The 26,675-nt window shown below is 40.6% G+C and overlaps 1 protein-coding gene across 1 annotated transcript in view; it reads right to left on the reverse strand.

Annotated features, from left to right (window-relative positions):
- LOC103268128 (bile salt sulfotransferase-like) overlaps positions 1-26,675 on the reverse strand; it is an 82,649-nt gene that overhangs the window by 55,558 nt on the left and 416 nt on the right. The gene's annotated exons all lie outside the window — the stretch shown is intronic.

The following is a 26,675-nucleotide window of genomic DNA, read 5'->3' on the forward strand; positions in this document are numbered from 1 at the left end:
TATATCCCTACAAACACACATGAAGAAAATGGAAGGAACAGAAATTAACAGCCTAACAAGCCACCTAAGGAAGCTGGCAAAGCAAGACCACAAAAACCCTAATTTCAGCAGAATAATCCAGATCACCAAAATAAAAGCCCAAATCCAGGACATAGAAGACAAAAAGATAATACAAAAAAATCAATGAAACAAAAAGCTGGTTCTTCAAAAGGACAAACAAGATCGATGGTCCCGTAGCTAGACTGACCAAGAAAAAAAGAGAAAAAAACCAAATAAGCACAATCAGAAACACAAAAGATGAAGTCACATCTGACCCTGGAGAAATACAAAAGATCATTGGAGATTACTACGTACACTTGTATGGAAACAAACTTGAAAACCTTAAGGAAATGGAGAACTTTCTGACCTCACACAACCTACCTAGGTTGGAACAAGAAGAAATTGAGACCCTAAATAGACCAATAACAATCAAGGAAATCAACTATGTAACAAGAAAACTACCTACAAAAAAAAACCCTGGTCCAGATGGCTTTCCAGCAGAATTCTACAAGACATTTAAGGAGGAGCTGATACCAATTCTACTGAAGGTATTCCGGGGCAATTGAAAAAGATGGAACTCTCCCCAAATCATTTTTCGAAGTCAACATCACATTGATACCCAAGCGAGGTAAAGATCCAACAAAGAAAGAGAACTACAGGCCAATATCTTTGATGAACATAGGTGCTAAAATCCTCAACAAGATCCTAGCAAACCGGATTCAACAATACATCTCAAAAATCATCCATCATAACCAAGTAGGCTTCATTCCTGGGATGCAAGGCTGGTTCAACATTCATAAAACCATAAACGTAATTAAATTCATCAACAGATGTCAAAACAAAAACCACATGATCATATCATTAGATGCAGAAAAAGTTTTTGATAAAATCCAGCACCCCTTCTTGATAAAAACCCTCGAACATCTAGGCATACGGGGAAAATACCTCAAAATAGTAAAAGCCATCTACAAGAAACTCACAGCCAGCATACTCCTAAACGGACAAAAATTGGAAGCATAATACAACAATTCTAATATCATAATATTCTAATAATCAACAACTTTTAAAACCTATGTATACACAACACCTAATAACCAACCTAAATCCCAATTCCTCTCTATTTTATGCTAATTCTATCTATACTATAGAAACTCTTAATTATAGCCCAAACCAATTCCTAAGGAATGTGGCCCAGCCCAAAGCTCGTGCTGGACCTTTAGGAATGTGTGGCCCAGCCAAAAGCTTGTTCTGGGCTGTTTCTAGTAGCTCTAGATATTTATCTGTATTATTAAGGTTGAAACAGCACTTTGTATGTATATACTAATTCTACAAATATACTATTAAATCTTTAAAGAAGCTTGTACCATATTAAAGGCTCTCAAATGTGACCTGAGTTTGAATTATGTTAAGTTTAAAGCCAAAATCGCAGTCTGTGAGAAACAGGAACAATGGACTCCTAAAGTAAGCCATGCCTGTCGTACTCTCAGAACTTCATGCTTAGATCATCAAAGTCCCTGCTAGTGGAACATGCCAAATCAGCAAAGAAGGGAAGAGACAATGGGCCTTCAGCTCCTGAACTCGTCCTAGCGGTCTCAGGGTCCGCAGCCTGCCTGGATCCCTACCGCTCAGGCAGGCCTCCACGGCTGGCTCCCAACACAAATGGGATCCAACTGGATGTCAAATTGGATCCCAAATGGGTAAGAATTAGTATATCTGATGGACATAAGGTGAGATTTGTGGATATCTATCAAACATTGCACTCTGATCACAGAGTGCTCACTCTATTTTCAAGAGCTTAAGGGGCATTCACACACAGTCATCTACTTGGTAACCAAAGAAAGCATCAGCAAATTCTATAAAGTAGAAAAAACAAAATATTGCAAATAATGCTTCCTATCACAATGCAATAAAACTAAAAATAAATAACAAAACTAAATGGGCCTCCATCCAGAAATTTAGAGATATTACATTTGACAACTCTTGGGTGAAAGGAGAAATACAAAATGAAATTATGGAAATTCGAAAAGTTAATGACTTTACTTTTTACAGCATAAATCAGAATATGTGGGTAAATTTAAATCTGTGATCAGGGGAAAACATATATTTTGGGGCATTTTTATCAACAAGGAAAAAGGAATGGAACTAGCTGGATTAAATTCCCTCATAATAACAGAGAGAGAATTTTTTTAAAAATAAAAGAAAGCACAAGAAATGAAATGACAATGGCAATGTCAAAAACTACTTGAAGTACAGAATAGATCTAATTAATAAATCAAAATCCCAAGTTTTAAAAATAAATTTATGAAATAGACAATGAAAAGGCACACAACTAAACCAAATAAATAAAGGAGAAAGTGCAAATATTAGAAGATAAGAAATGAACAATGGAAAATAACCACTGAAATAAAAGAATTTAGAAGATCATAATAAACCACGTTTCAGACCTCTGTGCAAACAAGTTATACAAGTAGATCAGGTGGATACTTTTACAGGAAAACATTATTTTTCACAGAATTAGAAAGAAATCCTAAAATTCATATGTAACTATACAAAAGCTAAAGCAATTCTCAGCAAAAAGATCAAAGCTGGAGGCATCACATTACCTGTCTTCAAGATATACTACCAGGCTATCTACAGTAACCAAAGCAGCATGGCACTGGTAAAAAAAAATGTAGGCACAGGTCAATGGAACAGAATAGAGTATTCAGAAATAAACCCAAATACCTACAACAAACTGGTCTTTGATAAAGCAGACCAAGCATATACTGAAGAAAGGACATCCTATTCAATAAATGGTGCAGGGAAATCTGGAGAGTCACATTCAGAGGAATAAAACTGGATCCCTATATTGCACTATAAACAAAAATTAACTCTAGGTAATAAAAGATGTAAGAACTAAAACCATAAAGACCCTAGGAGAAATCCTAGGGAAGACTCTTCTGGACATTAGCCTAGGCAGAGAATTCATAGCTAAGATCCCCAAAGCCAAATGCAACAAAACAAAAATAAGTAGAACTTAATTAAACTAAAGTTTCTGTACAGCAAAAGAAATCATGTAATAAGTAGACAAACAACAGAATGAGAGAAAGCATTCACAAACTATACACCCAACAAAGAATTAATAACCAGAATCTACAAGGAACTCAAATCAGCAAAACAAAATAAACCCATTAAAAACTGGGTAAATGACATGAACAGACATCTCTCAAGAAAAAAAGATATTCAAATGGCCAACAAACATGAAAAAAATGCTCAACACCACTAATCATGAGGGAAATGAAAATTAAAACCTCAATGAGATACCACCTTATACCAGTCAGAAAATCAAAACGGGGGGGTGAGAATGGGCATCCTTGTCTTGTTCTGGTTTTCAGGGGAAATGGTTCCAATTTCTGTCTGTTTAACAGTTGTGGGATTCTGTTGGCTGTGGGATTCTCATAGATGGCACTTACTATTTTGAGGTATGTTCCATCTATGTTCGAGAGTTTTTATCAAGAAAGGGTGCTGGATTTTATCGAAAGCTTTTTCAGCATGTAATCATATAATTATGTGATTTTTTGTTTTTACATTTGTTGAGGTATTTAATTATATTTACGGTCTTGCGTATGTTGAACCAGTCCTATATCCCAGGAATGAAGCCTACTTGGTCATGGTGGATGATTTCTAAGATGTGCTATTGTTAGCTCCAGTTTGCTAGAATTTTGTTGAGAATTTTAGCATCTATGTTCATCAAGGATATCGGCCTATAGTTCTTTTTCTTTGTTGGATCTTTACCCGGTTTGGGTATCAGTGTGATGTTAGCTTCATAAAATGATTTAGGGAGAGTTTCACATTTCTCAATTGCCTGGGATACTTTTTGATATCAGCTTCTCCTTGTATGTTTTGTAGAATTCTGCTGGAAAAGTCATCTGGTTCAGGGCTTTTTTTTTTTTTTTAATTGTAGGTAGTTTTCTTATGACATGGTCGATTTCCTGGGTAGTTATTGGTCTATTTAGGTTCTCAATTTCTTCTTGTTTCAATCTGGGGAGGTTGTGTGATGTCAGAAAGTCCACCATTTCATTTAGATTTTCAAGTGTGTATCCATAAAAGTGTACATAGTAATCTCTGATAATCTTTTGTATTTCTTCCGTGTCCATTGTGACTTCACCTTTTGCATTTCTGATTGAGTTAATTTGGGCATTTTCTCTCTTTTTCTTCATCAGTCTAGCTAGGGGTCCATCAATCTTGTTTATCCTTTCAAGGAATCAGCTTTTGGTTTGATTTTTTTATTTTGAATCATATTTCTTCTATGTCCCAAATTTGGGCTTTTATTTTGGTGATATGGGTTCTTCTGCTGAAGTTAGGGTTTTGGTGGTCTTGCTTTTTCAACTTCCTTGGGTGATTTGTTAGGCCATTAACTTGTGATCTTTCCACTTTCTTCATATGTGTTTGTAGATATGAATTCCCTTTTTAGTACTGATTTCATGGCATCCCAGAGGTTTTGGTAAGATGTTTCTTCATTTTCATTTGTTTTCAGGAATCTTTTAATCTCTGTTTTGATTTCCATGTTGGCCCAGGAGTTGTTCAGCATCATGCTGTTTAGTGTTCAAGTCTTTGTGGGTTTGGGGGGAACTCTGTTGGTGTTGATTTATTTTTATTCCACTGTGGTCTGAGAAGCTGCATGGCAGTATTTCAATCTTATGGAATTTGTTTATGCTTCATGTATTACCAATGATGTTGTCAATCTTAGAGTACATTCCATGTGGTGATGAATAGAATATATATTCCATGGTTGTTGGGTAGAGTGTTCTGTAGGTATCAATTAAGTCCATTTGGTTAAGCATCACATTGAGGTTCCAGATCTCCTTGTTGATTTTTTGTCTTGATGATCTGTCTAGGGTTGTGAGTGGGGTATTTAAGTCCCCAGCTATGATAGTAATAAAGTCAATATCTTTTTTAAGTTTACCTAGAAGCTGCTTTATGAAAGTTGGTCCTCCTATGTTGGGTGCATATATGTTTAGGATGGATATTTCTTGTTGATGGATTAAACCTTTTATCATTATGTAGTTACCTTCCATGTCTTTTTTAATTTTTGACAGCTTAAAGGCTATTTTGTCTGATATTAAGATTGCTTTATTTTGTGTTCTGTTCACCTGAAATTTTGTTTCCCATCCTCTTACTTTGAGTCTGTGAGCATCCTTTTTGGTGAGATGAGTCTCTTCAGGACAATACACAGTTGCATCAAGATATTTTATCCAATTTGCCATTCTCTGTCATTTCAGTGGTGCATTCAGTCCATTCACACTCAGGCAAATTATTGAGATGTGAGAGTTTATCCCTGTCATAGGCTCTTATAGAGTTTGTGGTTGATTCTCCCTCACTTATGAAACTTAGCTTAGCCAGGTAGGTAATTCTTGGTTGAAATTGTTTATCTTTGAGAACTTTGAAGATTGTGCTCCAATCTCTCTTAGCCTGGAGTGTTTCTGTATATAAGTCTGCTGCTATTCTTTTTTTTTTTTTTTTTTGAGTTGGAGTCTCACTCTGTTACCCGCTCCTGGCCACCACAGACTTGACCCGCTGGGCTCCGGCGATCCTTCCGCCTCAGCCTTCCAAGTAGCTGGAATTACAGGCATGCGCTACCACGCCTGGCTGATTTTTTGATTTATTGTAGAGATGAAGTCTCGCTGCCCAGGCGGGTCTCGAACCCACGGGCTCAAGCAATTCGCTCACCTCAGCCTCCCAAAGGCGTGGGATTACAGGTTGAGCCACCGAGCCTGGCTTCTGTTGCTATTCTAATTGGTCTTCCCCAGTAGGTAGTCTGACCTTCCTCTCTTTCTGCCTTTAGAATTTTTTCTTTTATATTTAATTTGTGTAGGTGAATTACTATGTGTCTTGCAGGGGTTCTTTGAATCTCTTGTGTTTGAATGGTCATGTCACTGATGAGATGAGGGAAGTTTTCCTGAATAATTTCATGAAATGTTTGTTCCAGGGTGACCTCTCTGTCTATCTACCTTAGGGATTCCAATTAATCTTAGGTTTGGTCTCTTGATATAACTGCTCATCTCTCAGAGGTTTTGTTCTGTCTTTTTAAGCTTCTTTTCTATGTTTCTGACAGTTTGGGTTAGTTCCATATTTTGGTCCTCTAGCTCTGAGATTCTTTCTTCTGCTTGGTTAATGCTGCTTTCCATGCTTATCAATTTGCTATTTATCTCATTCACTGTATTTTTTATTGCTGTTATCTCAGTAATCAACTCCATTCTTTCTTCTTGTCTTTCCTCATTTCTATTTATTCTCTCTATTAATATCTTGATAGCTGGGTTTGTGATTTGATACTAGTCATGCTGGGGGCTCTTCATTGTTTGAGTTCTGAAGTCTGTATTCTCAGTGGCTGTCTTCCCAGGTGTCTGTGTCTCATAATCTTCCTTTGATTTTTCTTCATTTGTGTAGGTTTTCACCACGACCCCGTTTTTATTTCTTCTTTAATTCTGTTGTTCAGTGAGGGTGAGAAAGCTTTTATTTCTGTTTGCTCAATCTCCTATTTTTCCTTATGTAGATCCTCTGGCTTTGTTCAATTCTGAAGCTGGACTGGGGGTGGGAGGACTGTGCTTTTTGCAGTTTTGACATTTAATTAAGGAGGAGCTGCAATTCAGAAACTATCTGTAGATCCTGGTATCTGCTGAAAGGTGTGGGCCCCCTGGAACCCACATCCTACCACCTTACAATCTGTCCATGCATTTGAGGTATCTGTTTGCCCCCTAGAAAAAAAGTAAGATAAAGAAAAGAATGGAAAAAGGAAGAAGAAAGATGAAAGGAAGGTGAAGACAGAGAAGAAGAAGAGGGAAAACAGACAGGTGTACCAACTAACAAATAAACAGAGAAACAAAGACAAATTGGAACTCTATCCCCATCAAACAACTCCCCATTTCAAGCCCCTGACAACCACCATGGCACCTACTATTTCTAAGAACTTGGAATATTCTAGATACCATATTTGAGGAGAATCATAATCATAATCATGTATTTTTATGACTGGCTTATTTCATTTAGTGTAATGTCTCCAAGTCTCACCCATATTGTAGCACGTGTCAGAATTTCCTCCCTTTTAAAACACTTGAATTTGTCTTAGGATTCAATGCTATGGTTTCTCCCAATACCGTAGATTATCCCCTCTGAACACTCACCCTACTGTGGAATTTCCTAACTCAGTCCTTTTCTCTGAATGTAAATGGTATTAGGCCATTATCCATTCCCCCAAAAGCATGGTACATTGTCTAGCATGTAGAAAGCTTGTCATTAATTGAGTGAATGAGGAACACAACCACAGCCTTTCCCAGTTCATGATGCTATCTCCCTACCTGATTTGGGGTAAGTCACTATTATTACATTTTCATCCTTTATCACATGTACTTTTCTCATGACTTCAACTTTGAAACCCATAGTAGGGAGAGTTACCCCTTCAATCCACAAGTAGTCATCTGACATGACAATGAGCTCTTTGGTGTAGGGCTTCAGTTGTAGCCACTGCTGGAGGTGATGACAGCTGCTGGCAAACCAGATTTTACAGCAAAGATAAAACAGTCCCTACAGCTTCCTACTTCTGCACTTTGGGTTCTGGCAGGGAAGAAATCCCAGAGCCTCTTGGTGTCCAGGGGTCAGAATACGCTTCAAGATAAAGGCAGAAAGCCCAGAGAGAAGCAGGTCTGCACAATCAGAAGCGGTGTTTGATCACCCGGGCCAGAATGAGCTGGATCTAGTAATGTCACTATCTCCACAGGCCACCACAGTCTGTGACAGTGGAAAGTCTAGGCCAACTTTGAGAAGAGCAAGTTCTGAATTCTGGAAGTCCAAGACCAAAGACTGGCAAATTTGATTTCTGGTACTGTAAGACCCATAGGGAGGATGCCAGAACACCCTGGAAACCAGGAAATGATCAGCTTATTGCCTGAGACAGCAGAGAGTTTCTCTCAGTAAATATCCATCCACCTCAGTATTAGCCACCTCTTACCCTTAGGTACCATCTCCTCATCTGGGGGTTGAATGATGCAACACGGTGAAAAATCTGCTGACCACTGAGGAACAAGGTGAGATTCTCAAGGCCCTCACCAGTCCAGTCACACAGCAAGCAGTGAGAGCTAACCCACTCCTGTACATTGCTAGCACTCAGGAAAGAAAAATATATACAGGCTATCTATCTATATATATCCAAGGCACTTATGCACATTTGTCACTGTTGAGAAAAACAAAGAAAAACTGGGCACATGTTCCTGATTAAAGGAGCATGAAAACTCCTTGGGAATCCTAGACCACTTACAAAAGCACATGGTCTAATTATATTATTGGAACAACTGACCACATTTGAATATGCATCGTGGATTTAAATAGTAATATTGTGAGATTATCATTTTACTGAGTTTATATAGGCTCTATCCTTGTTCTTTAGAAAACATACACTGACGTTTTGAGAGATAAAGAGAATAATGTCTGAAACTCATTCTCAAACAGGGGAAAAGATAGGAAAAAAAATTATATTATGAGGGGGATCCCAAAAATGGAATTTACTTATTAAAAATTGTATATTTATTCTTTCACACTGAAACTTCGGTCACCTTCAAAATGCTATCTGTTTGATGCAATACAACTGTCAAGTGCCTTTTCCACTGCTCAAAACAGTTTTTTCAACTAATCCATTTTGAAGCCTTTAGTGTTTCTGCCATTTTTTTATTCCACCTCTTCCATATTGGCAAAACAAAGCCCTTTAGGGACTTCTTTCATCCAGAGAAACAAAACAAAGTCATTTGGGGTGAGATCAGGTGACTAGGAAGAGTGGGGCATGAGAGTCATGCCATTTTTGGTCAAACACTGCTGAACACACAACATGGTTTACACATTTGTGAAAATCACCCATCATGAAATGGGCAGATGCATTGAAAGGATCTCCAAAAAAAATTCACTGAGGCTGAACACTGCCTCTCACAACAATGCTAGCTTGTACACTGATCCCAATGAGTTCCCAGAACACCTAACTAGCAGGGGAAGACTATACTACAAGGGTCCCACTCTCCAAAAAGTAATTACAGTTTTTTTTCTGGGTCCCACCTTGTATATGTGAGAGAGAAAAATGAGCTAGCAAATGTTGCAAAAAGTTACCATCAGTGAATCTGTGTGACATGCATACAAGAATTATTGTGTGTGAAGAGGGGTGGTTTGGCAAGACTTCTCTAAGTTTAAAGACACTTCAGTATAAATAAGAATAACTAATATACTGCAACAATAATAAGCTGGAATGAAATTGAAAGTCAGCTAATCTATATGTTATTTTGATTGCCAGTCCATGTTAGTAAGCTGCTACTGAAATGTCTGTAAAACCTACATATCTGTATAACCTTAACAACCCGTGAAATTTGTTTGACATAAGTAATGCTATCTTGTTAAAAGTTTCCAATTTAGTTGCATGCCTGCTGCCTAGACGCAGCACTCAGACACAGCTCCCCCTCCCCGCCCCCGCATGTAACCACAACTGTTCTTGGCCCCTGAACTGTAACTGGTAGCTTCTTTTTTGAAATCCCCAAACCCATTCACATCCTGTTTCAAAAATAATAATTTTGCAAAAAAGTACCTGGTCAACTAAATAAACAGCAAAACTGCCAAATTAGTTACGTACCCCCTTCCCTGTTTTCTGTTCCTTTCTGATAAGTAACCTTTAATTGCCATAGTTACAGAAACTGCATTTTTTTAGCTGCATTAGATATATAAGCCCCCTGTTTGCTTTGCTTGAGGTCGAGAGCTTTCAGTGACTGTTGCCCTTTCTTGGCCACCAGCTGATTAAAAACTCAGGATCTAATCTCCTACGTGTTGCCGTTTTATTTCTTGCACACCAGTCATAACATTTGGAGGCCCCAGTGAGATAAATAATAAGTTTGCCAACTATGGGAAGCAGCCTTGTTCCAACTCTCCCCCAGCCCAGCAAGGTGTTATAGGGGAGGCACCTCCTGTGATTAATCAGGGTTCCATAACCACTCAAGTGGCTTGGAGGGAGCTGGAACAACTGCTGCTTTCCTCCTGCCTCAAAAGAACCTGAGTCTGTCTGCACTCTCTGGAGAGGTAAGAGTCTGTTTAATCTGTTTTTTGATTGTTTGTTTATGGCCATAATTCTCTTGGGGAGGTCAGAGTCTGACGAGGCTGCTCCTTAGGCTCTGTTCATTGACCCAAGACATTGATAGAACAGAGCATCAGTTTAATATTTCTGTTTGAATGCCTTCTTGATTTCTGTACTTATGCAGCAGTTTCTGGATATTTGTCACCCTTGGTCCCTTTCCTTTCTTAGCTTGATTGCCATTCTCTTTGCTATATTGCTTGCTTTTGCTGCACCTGTGGATTGGTCATCCACAGCCAGGATTTTGTTGTCTATTGCATACCTCCTTATTGTAACAAGTTTCATTCTTATCAGATGTGGCTTGTGATTTACTGGTTTTGACAACATGGGACAGAAGGCTTATAAGTCTACCAAGTCCTCCAGTCCACTGGAATGTATGTTAAAAAAAATTTCTCTGTTGGATTTGTGGGTGACTATGGAGTCCATCTTTCAAAAGGCTGGCTCCGAGTCCTCTGCAAAATTGATTGGCCTATGTTTGGTGTTGGATAGCCCTCTTCTGTGTCTCTAGATGTGCATGTTACCAGAGCTGTTTGGAGAATTGTTGCTGGTATGGAGGGGACCCACACACCCAGATCAGTTCCCCTATATTTACCAATGGTTACCTCTGGTCAAGAATCCCCCACCTTGGCTTAGAACTTGTGTTTTGGAAGAGGCAATAAGGCCATCAAGTGTTTTGGAGGTGTGGAGAATCTTGGTGTCAAAGCCCTTAAAGGGGTCTAATGATGGAAGTCCTCCACAACCTTCAAAGCCAAAACCCCTGCCATCTAAGAAGGCAGCTTCTCATCCCCTGATTGCCTCAGCTCCGCCATCAGAAGGGTTATACCCCATCTTGCCTCCATCAGTTGCGGATTCCCTTGAGGAGCTAATCACCCTCACCTGCAACCCACTGCCATACTGTCCTCAGTCCTCTCCAACCATCATACCTCTTCCCTAGCTGTGGCAGCCACCACAGCTGCCACTGAGAAGCCTGCCAGGGACCGGAGTATTCCTCCTGCCACCTCCTCTTCCTCTTCCCCTTTGCCGGGATCCCCGTCTTTGGCCACCCGACTTCAGTCTCAGACCAATCCAGCACCACTCTTACCTCTCCAGGAGGTTCTATCAGATCAAGCCAAACGGCCTTTCTTGGTTTATACTCCTTTCTCCACCTCATATTTAAATAACTGGAAACATCAAAATCCAACATTCTCTGATAAGCCACAGGCTCCAATTTCCTTAATGGAATCAGTTATGCAGACTCATCGCCCCACCTACGATGATTGTCAACAACTCCTCCTGACTTTTTTTACTTCTGAGAAAAGAAAACAAATCAGGACTGGAAGCTAGGAAATCTCTCCTGGCTTCAGCTGCTGGTACAGAGGAAGAAACCCAAGAAAGACTAAAAGAGGTTTTTCCTGTGTCCCATACTGACTGAGACCCCAACAATTTGGAAGGGTCCTGGGATTAGATGCTTATCACCAGACTCTATTAGCTGGCTTGAGGGAGCAGCCCAAAAACCTATCAATCTTTCTAAGACTACCGAAATCATTCAGGACCCCAAGGAGTCACCAGGGATATTTCTCAAGTGCCTCCAGGAGGCATTCTGTACTTACATTCCCTTTGACCTCTCAGCACCCAAGACTGCTCGAGGTGTCATTTTGACTTTTGTGGTACAGGCAGCTCCAGACATCCAGAGAAAGCTGCAAAAGCATGAGGGTTTTGCAGGAATTAATATTTCTCAGCTACTTGAAGTAGTTCAAAAAGTTTTCAACAACCGTGATGCTGAGAAACAGAAACAGGCAGATCAGAAACTAGATAGAGCAGCAAAATGACAAACAAAAACATTAGTTGCCATTATCCAGGCTTTTCAGCCTGGCTCAAAGCCGACCCATAAGCAGAAAAAAGAAACCAGAAAGGGACAAAAGGAGACTGGAAGCAACCAGCTGGCCAAAAATCAATGTGCCTACTGTAAGGAGCTAGGTCACTGGGTAAAGGACTGCCCTCATCACCCAGACAGAAAAGCCTAAGTCAGCACTGGTCCTGCCCTCCACTGGGGAAGCTGAAAATGCATCCGACTGAGGAGGCCAGGGCTCTTTTTCCTTAGGCCCCCAGGAGCCCATGGTAAACATCACTATAGGGGGCCACCCCATCCAACTCCTGGTGGACACTGGGGCAGAAGTGTCAGTCCTAAAATCACCATTAGGGCCTATGTCTGATAAACATATTTTTATTCAAGGAGCAACAGGCGCAGTCACCAATTGCAAGTTCACTTCCGACCAGATGGTTGATTTAGGCCAAAAACGAGTCACCCACTCATTTCTAATCACCCCTGACTGCCCATATCCCCTCATGGGCTGAGATCTGCTCCAGAAATTGAGGGCTACTATCATGTTTTCACCTGATGAAACTAAGGTGTATGTTCCCACTGACACTGCCTAACAAACGCTATTGACCGTTCCAGTTCTGAGGAGTATCTTCTAGCATCTTTGGATCCTCCTGCTGAGGATGTCCCATCAGGTCTATTTCTACAGTTGCAACATGGGTTTCCTTCAGTCTGGACAGAAACCCACCCGCTGGGATTGGCAAAACCCTCTAATCATGGTGAGCCTGTTGGCATCTGCAATCCCCATTCACATTCACCAATATCCCATGAGTTTACAGGCTCGGCAAGGAATTGCTCCCTATATAAAAAGACTTTTAGCTGCTGGTATTCTAACGCCCTGTCAATTTGCCTGGAACACTCCATTCCTGCCAGTTAAAAAGCCAGGAGCATCTGATTACCAGCCTGTCCAGGATTCAAGAGAGGTCAATAAGCAGGTTGAAACAATTCATCCTACTGTTCCCAACACATTGCTCAGCCTGCTTCCTCCTCAACATCAGGTATACACTGTATTGGACTTAAAAGCTGTTTTCTTTTCCATTCCCCTGTCTCCGGTCAGTCAACCCATTTTGCCTTGGAATGGACAAATTTGGACTTGGGAGATACGAGTCAGCTAACTTGGACTCAGATGCCACAAGGATACAGGAACTCCCTGACTCTTTTTGGGGAAGTTTTACAACAGGATTTGTCAGGGTTCCATGCCTTGCACCCTGAATATACTTTACTCCAGTATGTAGACAGACTTGGATACATGTTTAAAAGCCACTAAGGCTATCTTACAGCTTCTTCAGGATCTAGGCTACTGGGTCTTGGTCAAAAAGGCACAACTTTGCTTGATTGAAGTTTCTTACCTGGAATTCCAGCTGAAAAGGGGTAAATGAGCCCTAGCTTTGGCCTGAAAGAAAGCCATCCTCCAAATTCCCATGCCAATGATGAAGAAGTAGGTACGGGAATTTCTGGGGGCAGTGGGATATTGCCAATTATGGATCCCGGGATTTGCTGAGATTTCCAAGCCTCTATACACTGCTACTGCAGGGAACAAGCCCCTGAAATGAACTGCTACTGAGGAATAAGTGCTCCAGCAGTTTAAGACAGCTCTTACCCAGGCCCCGGCCTTAGTCTTCCCAGATGCTACTAAGCCTTTCTACCTGTTCGTTCATGAACAATAGGGAATTGCAAAGGGGATCCTTACCCAGACTCTAGGGCCATGGAGGCAGCCAGTGGCCTATTTGTCCAAAAGACTGAACTCAGTGGCCTCTGACTGGCCCTCTTGTCTCTGGGCCATCATCACTATGGTCATACTAGTCAAAGAAGCTGATAAACTAACTTTTGGTCAGAATCTGGTTTTGGTCAGAATCTGGTTTTGGTCAGAATCTGGTTTTGGTCAGAATCTACTTTTGGTCAGAATCTGTTCCCCATGCCGTTGAGACTCTCCTCAGGGGAGCCTCTGGTCACTGGATGTCAAATATCCGCATCACTCAGTACCAAAGTCTCCTACTTGACCAACCTAGACTAACTTTCTCTCCTACACAATGCCTTAATCTGGCTACCTTGCTCCCCTATGATGATCCAGAAATACCAGTGCATGACTATGAAGACATGATGGACATCTCTCAGGCCAGCCATCCTGATCTTCAAGACACCCCCTTAAGTCAGGCTGATGCTATCCTGTTCACGGATGGCAGCAACCTGATAATAGGAGGAGTCTGCAAGGTTGGTGCTGCGGTGGCCACAGTTCATGATGTGATTTGGTCACAGTTTTTGCCCAATGGCACATTGGCTCAAAAAGCTGAGTTAATTGCTCTAACTCAGGCCCTATGCTGGGGATCTGGGAAATGGAAAAACATCTTTACTGACAGCTGATACACCTTTGCTACTCTCCATGTCTATGCTATGATTTACAAAGAACGGGGACTTCTAATGGCTGCAGGAAAGACTATCAAAAACAAAGAGGAGATTTTAGCCCTTTTAGAGGTTATATGTCTCCCCAAAGAGGTAGCCATCATGCATTGCAGGGGACACCAAAAGTCAGACACTCCAGAGGCAATCGGGAACCACCTGGAAGACCAGGCGGCCTGGGAAGCTGTGGAGCTCCCAGTTGAGCCTCTAACTATTCTGCTAACTAAGACTTTCTCGGTCCCTTCTCTCCCACAGCCCACCTACACTCAAGAAGAGGAAAGACAAGCAGACTGGATGGGAAATGACAAAGATCCCACTGGATGGTGGGTCAAGGACTCTAAAATTATCCTGCCTGAAACTCTTGGATACACTCTGGTAAAACAACTAAATTCTGCCACCCATTTGGGTAGCACCAAATTGACTGAACTGTAAAATGGTTCTACCATATCAGTGACTTAAGATATAAGGCCAAGAAAACAGCCACAAGATACCCAGCTTGTATCCAGGTCAATGCAAAGCAAGGTCCAAAGCCTACTACTGGTACCAGGACCCAAGGATTGAGCCCTGGAGAGAAATGGGAGGTAGACTTTACTGATATAAAATCTCCCCTTGCAGGGTACAAGGTATAAAACCTCCCCTTGCAGGTACCTCCCCTTGCAGGGTAAAAGTATCTACTAGTGTTGTAGATACTTTTTCTGGATGGGTGGAGGCTTTTGTCACTAAAAATGAAACCACACTTAAGGTTACAAGGTTTTTATTAAATGAAATTATTCCTAGATTTGAGCTCCCCCTCTCTAAGGGTTCTGATAATGGTCCAGCCTTCATCTCATCCATAGTCCAACTGGTCAGCAAAGTACTAAACATCGACTGTAAATTACATTATGCTTACCAACCACAAAGCTCTGGACAAGTTGAATGCATGAACCAAACTTTGAAATCTACTTTGACTAAATTAATAATAGAGACCGGCGAAAAATGGGTAAATATTTTGCCTCTGGCCCTTCTTAGGGCCCGATGCACCCCTTATAAGGCCGGATTTACCCCATATGAAATCATGTTTGGTAGACCTCCTCCCTTGTTGCCCCAGTTACAAAAGCCTATTCTTAAAGAAATTACTAATCAATCTCTGTTGAAGTATCTTCAGTCCCTCCAACAGGTCCAGGCTATTCATTCCAACATCCATGCTGTTCTGCCTACCCCACCATCAATGCCGTGCTATCCATTCCAGCCTGGAAACCTGGTCTATGTCAAAAAGTTCCAGAAGGAAGGACTGGCCCCAGGCTAGAAAGGACCCTACATTGTCATCCTCACCACCTCAACCCCACTCAAGGTTGATGGAATCCCAGCCTGATTCGCTACTTGTGAGTCAAGAAAACTGAATTTAACAACCTCAACAATTGACACATCACCCTCAGATCTTTGGACTGTACAAAAGGACCTAATAACCCACTCAAGATCATCCTCCAAGTTTGGTGCCCTGATCCGACCAGAAATGAACAACCATTTCTGGGTTTAGATGCTACAAGTTAAGACTCTTTTGTTTTTATTCTGGTTTTCCTTAGCCCATGCACTCCAAGGTGGGGCTCAACATCCTACTTGGTACGCCTTTACCCTCACTATGGGGGGAATAACATTAGATACTAAAGAATGGTCCAACAGTCAGCCTCTTGACCTGGTCTCATTCAAGACAGACTTATCAGATCTATCAGGCCAAAGAGGAAGTAGGGCTAACAACATCCCAACCAAGAGATATTGCAAGCCAGGGGCCCCCTCCAATAGAAAGGTTCACTCTCTTTATATAGATCTAAGACACAAAGATTTCTACATATGTCCAGGACAGCCTACTCATGGTCTCTGTAATCAAGCTAGTAAATTTTTCTGTCCACATTGGGATTGTATTACTATAACTTCCTATCCCAAGGGACAAAATGACACCTCCAAAATTGTCATATGGCAGGATGCCTAGTCATTCCCCAATATGCATAAAAGTTAACAATCCCTCCCTCCTTTCCTGAGATATGGGATTCACCTGGGGCATATGACTTTATTTAGTTTATTTATTTATTTATTTATTTATTTATTTATTTATTGAGTTGGCGTCTCACTCTGTCGACCAGACTGGAGTGCAGTGGCCGCTCCCGGCCACCGCAGCCTCAACCTGCTGGGTTCTGGCGATCCTTCTGCCTCAGCCTTCCAAGTAGCTGGAACTACAGGCGCATGCTACCACGCCCAGCTAGTACGACTTTATTTAAATGGACATGACTCGGGAGCTCTTTTCACCATCCGATGACAAGTAGTCCTCCCCAGGACCCAAACAGAGCCGTCCAGGTTTGGACCATTGTCAGGACTTACTGACACCTTACTTAGCTATCATCAGCCACCTCCACCTCTGCCAACACCCGGAGGACTTTCATCCCCCATGGCAGCCCCAGAACACCAGCCACCTAGCCTTTTTCCCATGTTAACCCACGTGCACCATCTGCTTAATATCACCTGGCCAGATCTGGCCTCAGATTGTTGGCTATGTCTAAAAGCAAAACTTTCTTATTATGTAGGCCTAGGAGTTGAGGCCCCCATTGTTCCATGCCACCTAGAACATGACAAAACTACATGTCAAGATTCTCAGAAAATAATCCATGTCACCCTCGGGATGTAACCAGAAAGGCCTCCTGTTTAGTAACTGTAAATTTCAACTTAATAGCCTCTCCATTTGCTGAAATCTGTAAATTGTCTCTTACTGTAACTATGTCTGAATCCATAGTCTACAAGGCTCCAGCTGATACCTGGCTTGCTTGCCATATAGACCTTTCAACCTGCGTAACCACTGAAATGTTAACTAATAAGCCTACCTTATGTGTAACTGTTCAGGTGTTGCCCCAAGTATACACTTATAGTGGTCCTCAGGGATCCCCATTGTTAAATCCCCCTGGTCTCCCTGTAACCCACCATAAGTGTGCTGTCTCATTCCTCGTGCTGGCGTTAATTGGGTTAAGCATAGCCAGAACTGCAGCACTCAGCATCGTAGTTTTAGTTCGTGAAGAGTTAGGCTTGGCCAACCTTGCACAAGATATTAATTCTGACTTAAAGTATATGCAATCAGCCATAGACCAGCTCTATGACCAAGTAGATTCCCTTGCAGACGTTGTCCTCCAAAATTGCAGAGGCTTAGATCTACTTTTTTTTAATCCCAAGGAGGGCTTTGTGTTGCTCTCAGGGAGGCCTGTTGTTTCTATGTCAATAAGCCAGGCATTATCAAAGATACCCTCTGTAAAGTAAAGGAAAGCATAGACAGACGACAAAGAAACCTAGAGAAGAATAAATCTTGGTTCCACTCTATGCTCGATTAAAAACCATGGTTAACTACTCTCCTCACTAGTCTAGCAGGCTCCCTTGTCCTTCTCGTCTTTGGTTTACTTATAGGGCCCTGTGTACTCAACTGGATTATCCAGTTTGTCAAACAATGCATTAATTCTGTAAAACTTATGTTTATTGGAACCCACTGTAGTCCCTTGTCAATAACTGATGAGTCAATGATTTAATTCATGCACAAATAAAAGGAGGGAATGAAATGTCTGTAAAACCTGTATGTCTGTATAACCTTAATAACCTATGAAAGCTTGTTTGACATAAGTAATGCTATCTTGTAAAAGTTTCCATTTTAATTGCATGCCTGCTGCCCAGACACCGCTCCCCGCCCCCCACCACCACATGTAACCACAACTCTTCTTGGCCCCTGAACTGTAACTGATACCTTCTTCTTTGAAATCCCCAACACCACTTGCATCCTGTTTCAAAAATATTAATTTTGCAAAAAAGTACCTGGCCGAAAGCCAACTAAATAAACAGCAAAGCTGCCAAATTAGTTACAGTACCCACTTCCCTGTTTTCTGTTCCTTCCTGATATGTAACCTTTAATTACCATAGTTACAGAAACTGCATTTTTTAAGCTGCATTACATATATAAGCCCCCTGCTTGTTTTGCTGGGGACGGAGAGTTTTCAGTGGCTATTGCCCTCTCTCAGTCACCAGCTGATTAAAGACTCAGGATCTAATCTCCTACATGTTGGCATTTTATTTCTTGCACAGCGGTCATAACACTGTGAAGGCTACTGTTCCCAATAATTATTGAGGGCAAAATAAATTTAAATGCAATAGATTAGGAGCTTTATAAACTATTCAAAATACAAGATCCAAGTTATTCAAGAAGTTGTAATTAAGATTAGAATATAATAGTAAGATGAATTCTTCCACAAGCATAATTTTATGAAAGTGGCTATAGTGATAAAAAATTAAATGCATTTGTATTGTTAGTATGTGAATTATATTGGAAAAGATCTGACTTGGCAAGCAAAGCAAAAGTTCCAAAGAGTTTTTCATGCTCATTGTCTGTGACCTGGATGTTCAAAAATTAAAAAGTGGAGTTTGCTGTTCCATGATGGTCTGAACATCTGAACAATACTCTGCAACTTAGAGGGTTACTGTATTTGTTTCCAAGGCTGCTGTAACAAAGACCCACAAACCAGGAGGCTCAAACCAACAGAAATACATTCTCTCACAGTTCTGGAGACCGACTACAAGGAGTCAGCAGGGCTCTACTCTCTCGGAAATCTCAAGGAGAGAATCTGTTCCATGTCTTTCTCTTAGCTTCTAGTGTTGCTGGCAATCCCTGGTGTTCCTTGGCTTATAAATGGCTTATTTCAGTATCTGTCTCTGTCATTGCAGGGCATTCTTTCTGTCTCTGTCTCTGGGTATCTTTTCTTATTACTAGGACATATTGGATTAGGCCCCGTCCTAATGACCTCATCTTAATTTGATCGCCTCTGGCGATTCCCTACATGCCAATAAGGTCATTTTCACATGTGCCTTGGGTTAAGCCTTGGAAATATATTTTGCAGGAGGGAAGGGCTCCATTCAAATCACAACAGTTGCTAAATATAAATAAAACATTCACAAACAAGTGTGCTATCCTCTATTACACAACCTTAAATAGCATAAGAAATAACATGGTATAGATATATAAATATAGGTATAGATGTAGATAAAGCCTTAGCACTAAAAGGTCGGATAATATGTGGGAGTAGTGAAAGGGAAGTGGAAATGTTTGATCCCACAGATTGGGAGATAAACCTGTGCCAGAAAAACACACCAAATACCCAAGCATTTATGTGTGAGACTGCTCTTAGCATCAGTAGTTTTATAACAGAAAAAGAGTTTTGAAAACAATTTAAGTCTCCACTGAGAACAGAATGAAAACTAAATTGAAGACTGCAAAGAAAATGGACATACTAGACAGTAATTGAAGAAAAGAAAACAGCTAAGGGTTAATAAATTAAAAGACATAGTAGAATACTGTTATTGTGAATATTTGAGTTTTTGGAAGACTGAACAGGAAACTGATTTATAGATAAGTTGCAAGAGGACACACATGCAAAAAGCAGAAGCAAAAATAATATGCATGGACCAATGATTGTGATGATATGTGAAGGTCATTGTCACATACATTCTGTGCATCTGAATGGAGGAAAGCAGGCAGGCATTACTTTTTTGAAGTCATGTTAGAACCTTTTCCTCATTTTCTGGATTGAATACATCTGTGTGTTGACCCTCGTCCAACAGTCTCATCTCACATTTCTGTCCTCACCAAGTCAGTTCTCTTACATTAGTGAGTTACATCATGTTCCTGCCTAAGTGGTTTTCTTTGGAGCCTGTATTTGTTTCCCAGGGCCACAAAGGACCACGAACCGGATGACTTAGGACAACAGACATTTCTTATCTCACAGTTCTGGAGCTAGAAATCCAAAATTAAGATGTTGGCAGGGCTACATTTCCTCTGAAGGCACTCAGGTAAGACATGTTCCAGGTCTCCCCCTGACTTCTGGGAAGCTCAGCCATTCCTTGGCTTGTCCATGGCTGGGTTCTCCTTGTCTCTCTTCACATAATTGTTCCTCTATTCAAGTCTGTTTTGTGTCCAAATTTTCTTTTTTTTTTAATAAGGACATGCATGAAATTGAGTTAGGGTCCACTCTAATTACCTTATTTGAACTTGATTACCTCTGAATAGACCCTATTTCCAAATAAGGTCACAATTCGAAAGTATGAGAGGGGATTAGGGTTTGTACACATCATTTCTCAGAGGACACAGTTTGACCCAATAGTGATGGCGTTATACTCCAGGATCTCTTGTATTTAAAGGCAAAATTGGTTGCTTATCTTTTTAACAAACAAAACCAAAGAAAGGAAATCCTTGACCTTGTTCTTAACTGTAAACTTCATTGTGACACCAAAGTAAGCTCTATTTACTAAAGGATAGCACAGTGCCTTGCATAGAGAAAGGACTCCAGGTGTATTTTATAATCAAACATTTACATAAAGCATGAAGCTCAGTTATAGCCTTCCTCAATTACTGATGCCTGAAGAATTTGGGGTAGTAAAGTTGAAAGACATCTTCATCTCTCTCCACAACTCATCTCTTATCATTTCAGTTTGGCCAAAATGAGAAAGAGGCACACCATCAAACGACAGAGAACCATTAAACATCACCATGACAGTGCTGAGCTTGACTTCACTGTTCCAGTTCCAGCAAGTCTTTGAGGAAGTTAGCTTTGATACACAGAATACTGCTATTGTGAATATTTGGGTTTTTGGAAGGTTTAGCAGGAAACTAATTTGTTAGTTAGTGAGTCATCAGACAAAGCTATCGGTATCTGTGTCTTCATTTGTCCCAGAAATAGAAATGAAGAGTGAAATACATCAAGAGACTTTGGCTCCCTAGTCAATGATGAATAACTTGAGGCATCATGCTCATTCTGAACTTTCTGAGTTTATTTGGATAAGATACACCTGGAAAATCAAGAAATAAGTACAAGGACACACATATTTGGGTGAACTTTTAAAGCTATCTATAGGAATGAAATGCTGGGAGGGAATTCGGAAACCATGAATCTGTTATTGACTTCCATAGACCATCCGGGATTAAGTTCATACATGGGACTGAGCCCTGGCTATTGAATCCATTGGGTCTTCTTAAGGTGCTGATGATTGTCCTAAGTTCTACCCATAGTTTGGCTCAATGATAAGTCAGAACCCCCTCATAGAAGTCTTTAAAAAATAGTAGCTGCTATTTGTGATAGTCCAAATCTCTCATTCTCCCTCACAGGGCCCTGAAGGTAATTTGGTTTTCTCACTATCATTCATCAGTTGAAAGTTGAGCTTTCCATCAAATAATCAAACACCTCTTTCTGTTTTGCCATTTTTCCCTGGGTGGCTTTAATAGAGCGCTGTGAATGCAGTACATTTGGAAGGAGTTTTCAGACTTTGACTACCGGCCTGTGAAATCCGTACATTTGGTCAGGGTCCACATCATCTTCCACCTTTTATCTCCTCTTCCCTTCATCAACATAAATGTGTGGCAGAGGTCCATGTATTGAACAGTCATTTTTAAGTTAGAGCTGCACTCTCAAATAGGCTAGCCACTAGTCAAATTGAAATTTTATATTAAATAAAATGCAAAACTCAGTTATTCAGTCATTGATGACGTTTAAATTTAAACACATTAAGGTCAAATAAAATTAGAAATTCAATTGCTCTATCATATTAACCACATTCCAAGCACTTAACAGCCACATGTGAACATTGGCTAACATATTGGGCAGCACAGATAGAGAACATGTCCATCATCACAGAAGGTTCTATTGGACAATGCTAAGAGCATGTGACATGCAAACAGAGCCTAATTTACAGTTATGCACCACATAATGACATTTCAGTCAGCAACAGACCACATATACAATGTGATTCCGTAAGGTTATAATGGAATGAAAAATTTCTATCACCTAGTATAGCTGTCCTAATATAGCTCAATGTATTACTCAGGTGTTTGTAGTAATGCTGGTCTAAACAAATCTACTGTGCTGCCTGCCCTATAAAAGCAAGGCACATAAAATTACAGACGGTACATAACACTTGATGAGGATAATAAAAAACCAATATACTGTATTTTCATCTTTATTTTGGAGTGTACTCTTTCTACCTATTAAAAAAAAAAGTTAGCTGTAAAACAGCCTCAGGTCCTTCAGGAGTTATTCCAGAAAAAAAGCACTGTTATTCTAGGAGATGACAGCTCTGTGCATGTCATTGTACTTAGAGACCTTCCAGATATTGATGATCCTGACTCTGTGTAGGCCTAAGCTAACATGCTGTATTTATGTTTTAATTTTTAACAAAAAAGTTTCAAAAGCAAAACAAAAAAATTAAAGAGAGGAAACTTATAGAATAAAGATATAAAAAAGAAAATATTTCTGCTTAACTGTATAATGTGTTTGTGTTTTAAGCTGTGATACAAAAGTCAAAATGTTAAAAAAAAATAAAAGTTTTGATATGCATTTTTCTGAATATTAGTGAGGCTAAGCATTACAATGGAATATTATGCAGCCATAAAGAATGACAAAATCATGGACTTCTCAGCATATTGGATGGAGTTGGAAACAAGCATTCTTAGCAGCCAAATACCCCAAGTTCTCACTCATAAGTGGAACCTGAACATTAACCACAATAACACAAGGGAGGGATCAGCAATCATGGGACACTGCCAGCAGAGGGAGAGGGGGCACATAACAGCACAAAGGGTACCTGATCCTAAACCAGGGAAAGTGAGGACCAGTTGGAGAGCCAAACTTCACCTACTTGTGCAGTTAATCCTGACTTGTACCCCACATCTCTATAATAAAATAAAATAAAGCAATCTTATGTTGTAAACAATAACACAATGGCAAGAGTAATAGTACAAACAATAACAACAGTGGATGTGTTTGAGGGCTTGTATGCCAGGCACTGTTCTAAGTACTTTCAAACATTATGGTAATCGTCACAATAACCATAGAAAGTATGTGCACTTATTTTATTTTACCGATGAAGAAACTGAGACATGCAGATCTTAAATGATCTTTTGGGGCTTTCAAAGTCAGAAATGTATTCATCGATGAACTCTTACATAAAGCTTATTTTGTGCCACTCTAAGTACTTTACAAAAATATTAAATTATTTGAGTGTTCCCAAGAACACTATGAAGTAGTTAATGTTATTTTCCTCATTTTACAGATGAAGGAACTGATCCCCAGAGAGGCTGTTTGCTCAAGGACACACAGCAAGCAGGTTCCTAGCCCAGATTTGAACCCAGGGTAGTTGTCTACAGCATTCATGCCATTGACTACCACCTCTCAGTAAGTGAAAGAGACAGTTTTACACATTGGCTGTCTGAATCCAGAACCCATGTTCTTCTTTTTTTTTTTTTTTGAGTTGGAGTCTCACTCGGTCGCCCAGACTGGAGTGCAGTGGCCGCTCCCGGCCACCGCAGCCTCGCCTGCTGGGCTCCAGCGATCCTTCCGCCTCAGCCTTCCGAGTAGCCAGAATTACAGGCACGCGCTACCACGCCCGGCTGATTTTTTGATTTATTGTAGAGATGAGGTCCCGCTGCCCAGGTGGGTCTCGAACCCGCGGGCTCAGGCAATCCACTCACCTCAGCCTCCCAAAGGCGCTGGATTACAGGCTGAGCCACCGAGCCCAGCTTAGAACCCATGTTCTTAATCATGACACTGTGAAGATCACTTTTCTCCAGCAGTAAAAAGATTAAGTAACTCATCCCTGGTCACACAGTTTGAAGGTGACTAAACTGTGACTCAAAACCTTCTTGAGTTGTTAGAAGTTGTGCAGAATCACCACTCTGCTAATGGAGTCAGAACACTTAATAGAACATCCAACCTGCAAAAGACCATGTTAGTAAAGGAACAAGAAGCTCTGGCAGTATTTCACAGGACTTGCTAGCTTTTTCAGTATCCTTCAATTGCAAAATACAAGTTGTAAAACCATCAGTGTTATTGATTTATTCACTGGCACATAGCAACCCAGCCCCAAACTTAGTGGCTTAAAATAGAGGTTAGCAAACTTCTTCTAACCCATTCAGGGGGACAGAGAAGCAGCTCCCCAACCAACAGTTCTCCACAGTCCAATCTCCCTCACCACCACTCCACTTGTAAAGGGAGGGTGCAAACCATTTTCTGCTCTGTGACTACTTTATGGGAAGAATTTTTTTTTTTTTTTTTTGAGAAGCTTGAGGGCCATAAAGTCTGTTTCTAGTACTCTACGGTTATAGCAGGAGAGCTTTACAAACAAAACATTAAGTGAATGAGTTTGGCTGTATCCACTAAAACTTTACTTCCAAAAACAGGTCGAGGGCCAGATTTGGTCCATAAACTGTAGTTTGTTGAACCCAAAGTTAAAACACAATTCCGTGATTCAGGGGGTTTAGTGGGCCCAGCTGAGTGGTTCTAATTTTTTTTCTTCTTTTTGAGTCAGAGTCTTCCTCTGTCACCCAGGCTGGAGTGCAGTGCCATGCTCTCAGCCACTGCAGCCTCAACCTCCTGAGCTCAGGCGATCCTTCTGCCTCAGTCTTCCAAGTATCTGGAACATCAGGAGTGTGCCACCACATCTGGCTAATTTTTTGATTTATTGTAGAGACGGGGTCTTGCTATCTTGCCCAGGCTGGTCTTAAATTCCTGGGCTGAAGCGATTCTCCTATCTCAGCCTCCCGGTGCTGGGATTACAGGTGTGAGCCATTGAGCTTGGCTGGTTTGTTTGATTTTTGTCACAAAAATATCAGTATCAGGAAGTCAGCAAGTTCTCTGAAACAGCAAAAGCATCAACAACAAAAAAACCAGCTGGGCATGGTGGCATGCACCTGTAATCCCAGCTACTCAAGAAGTGCTGAAGCAGAAGAATCGTCTGAGCCCAGGAGGTCAAGGCAGCAGTGAGTCGTGATCATCCCACTGCACTTCAATCTGGGTGACAGTGAGACCGTGACTCAAAAAAAAAAGAAAATCATGCAAATTCAAATAACATGACCAGGATGGAAATACATAATTTTATGTAATAATTGCTCATAGCAGAAGGTTTTTTTTCTTAATTTTTATTTTAAAGATGGGTACAATTCAGGGTTAGATATACAAATGGTCATTGTACAGGTAAAGTTTGGGCTTCACTTTGGACCCCACTTCACCTGGTGTGAGATCAGGTACTCTTATCGATGAACTCTGTCCTCCCTCCCTCCCCTAACAGTTTCCCACTACTGTCAATCTCTTTATTATAGTATTATGATAATTGTTTGGGGTCTGCTTATGAGTGAGAACATGTGGTACTCAGTTATTTGTTTCTGTAATAGAACACTCAGTATTATAGACTCTAAGTCCATCCAAGTTGCTGGGAAGTTCATAATTTTGTCCTTCTTTATGGCTGCATAATATTCCATTGTGTATATGTACTACATTTTTTCAATCCAGTCCACTGTCGATGGGCAGCAGTTGGTTCCATGCTTTTGCTTTTGTGAACAATGCTTCAATAAACATGAGTGTGCAGGTATCTTTTTCATAGAGTGATCTAGGATCTAAAAGGAACTCAAAAGTGCTGAAAAGAAAAAAAACAGCCCTATTAAAAAGTGGGCAAAAGATATGAAGAGACACTTCTCAAAAGACATACGAGCAGCCAACAGATACATGAAAAAACGCTCAGCCTCACTAGTCATCAAAGAAATGCAAATTAAAACCACCTGAGATACCACCTAACTCCATTAAGGATGGCCATTATTAATAACTCAAAAAATAACAGATGCCGGAGAGGATGTGGCAACAAGGGAACACTTGTACAACCTCTGCAGAAAACTATGTGACAATTCCTAAAGATCTAAAAATAAGCCTTCCATACAGCCCCAAAAATCCCCTTCTGGGAATATACCCAGAGGAACTCAAATCACTCTATGAAAAAGCTACCTGCACACGCATGTTTATTACAGCTTTATTCACAATAGCAAAAACATGGAACCAACGGTGCTGCCCACTGAAAGAGGACTCGATTTTTTAAATGTGGTACATATACACAATGGAAAGTTGTGCAGCCATAAAGTAGGTCAAATTATGAATTTCACAACAATTTGGAAGGACTTAGGGTCTATAATACTGAGTGATCTATCACAGAAGCAAAGAACTGAGTACCACATGTTCCCATTCATAAGTGAACCTTGAATGATTATCATATACTATAAGGGACTGGCAGTAGTGGGAAACTGCGGGGTGAGGGGGATACATCCCATCAACAAGAGTACCTGCATAATGAACATTTGTATACCTAACCCTGAATTGTACACCACATTTTTAAAATAAAATTTAAAAAATATAAGAAGTGCAAATTAAAACTACACTGAGA

This window comes from Carlito syrichta, unplaced genomic scaffold, assembly GCF_000164805.1.
Source record: "Carlito syrichta isolate Samal-C Ts95f unplaced genomic scaffold, Tarsius_syrichta-2.0.1 Scaffold308773, whole genome shotgun sequence".
In the NCBI taxonomy this organism is placed as follows: domain Eukaryota; kingdom Metazoa; phylum Chordata; class Mammalia; order Primates; family Tarsiidae; genus Carlito; species Carlito syrichta.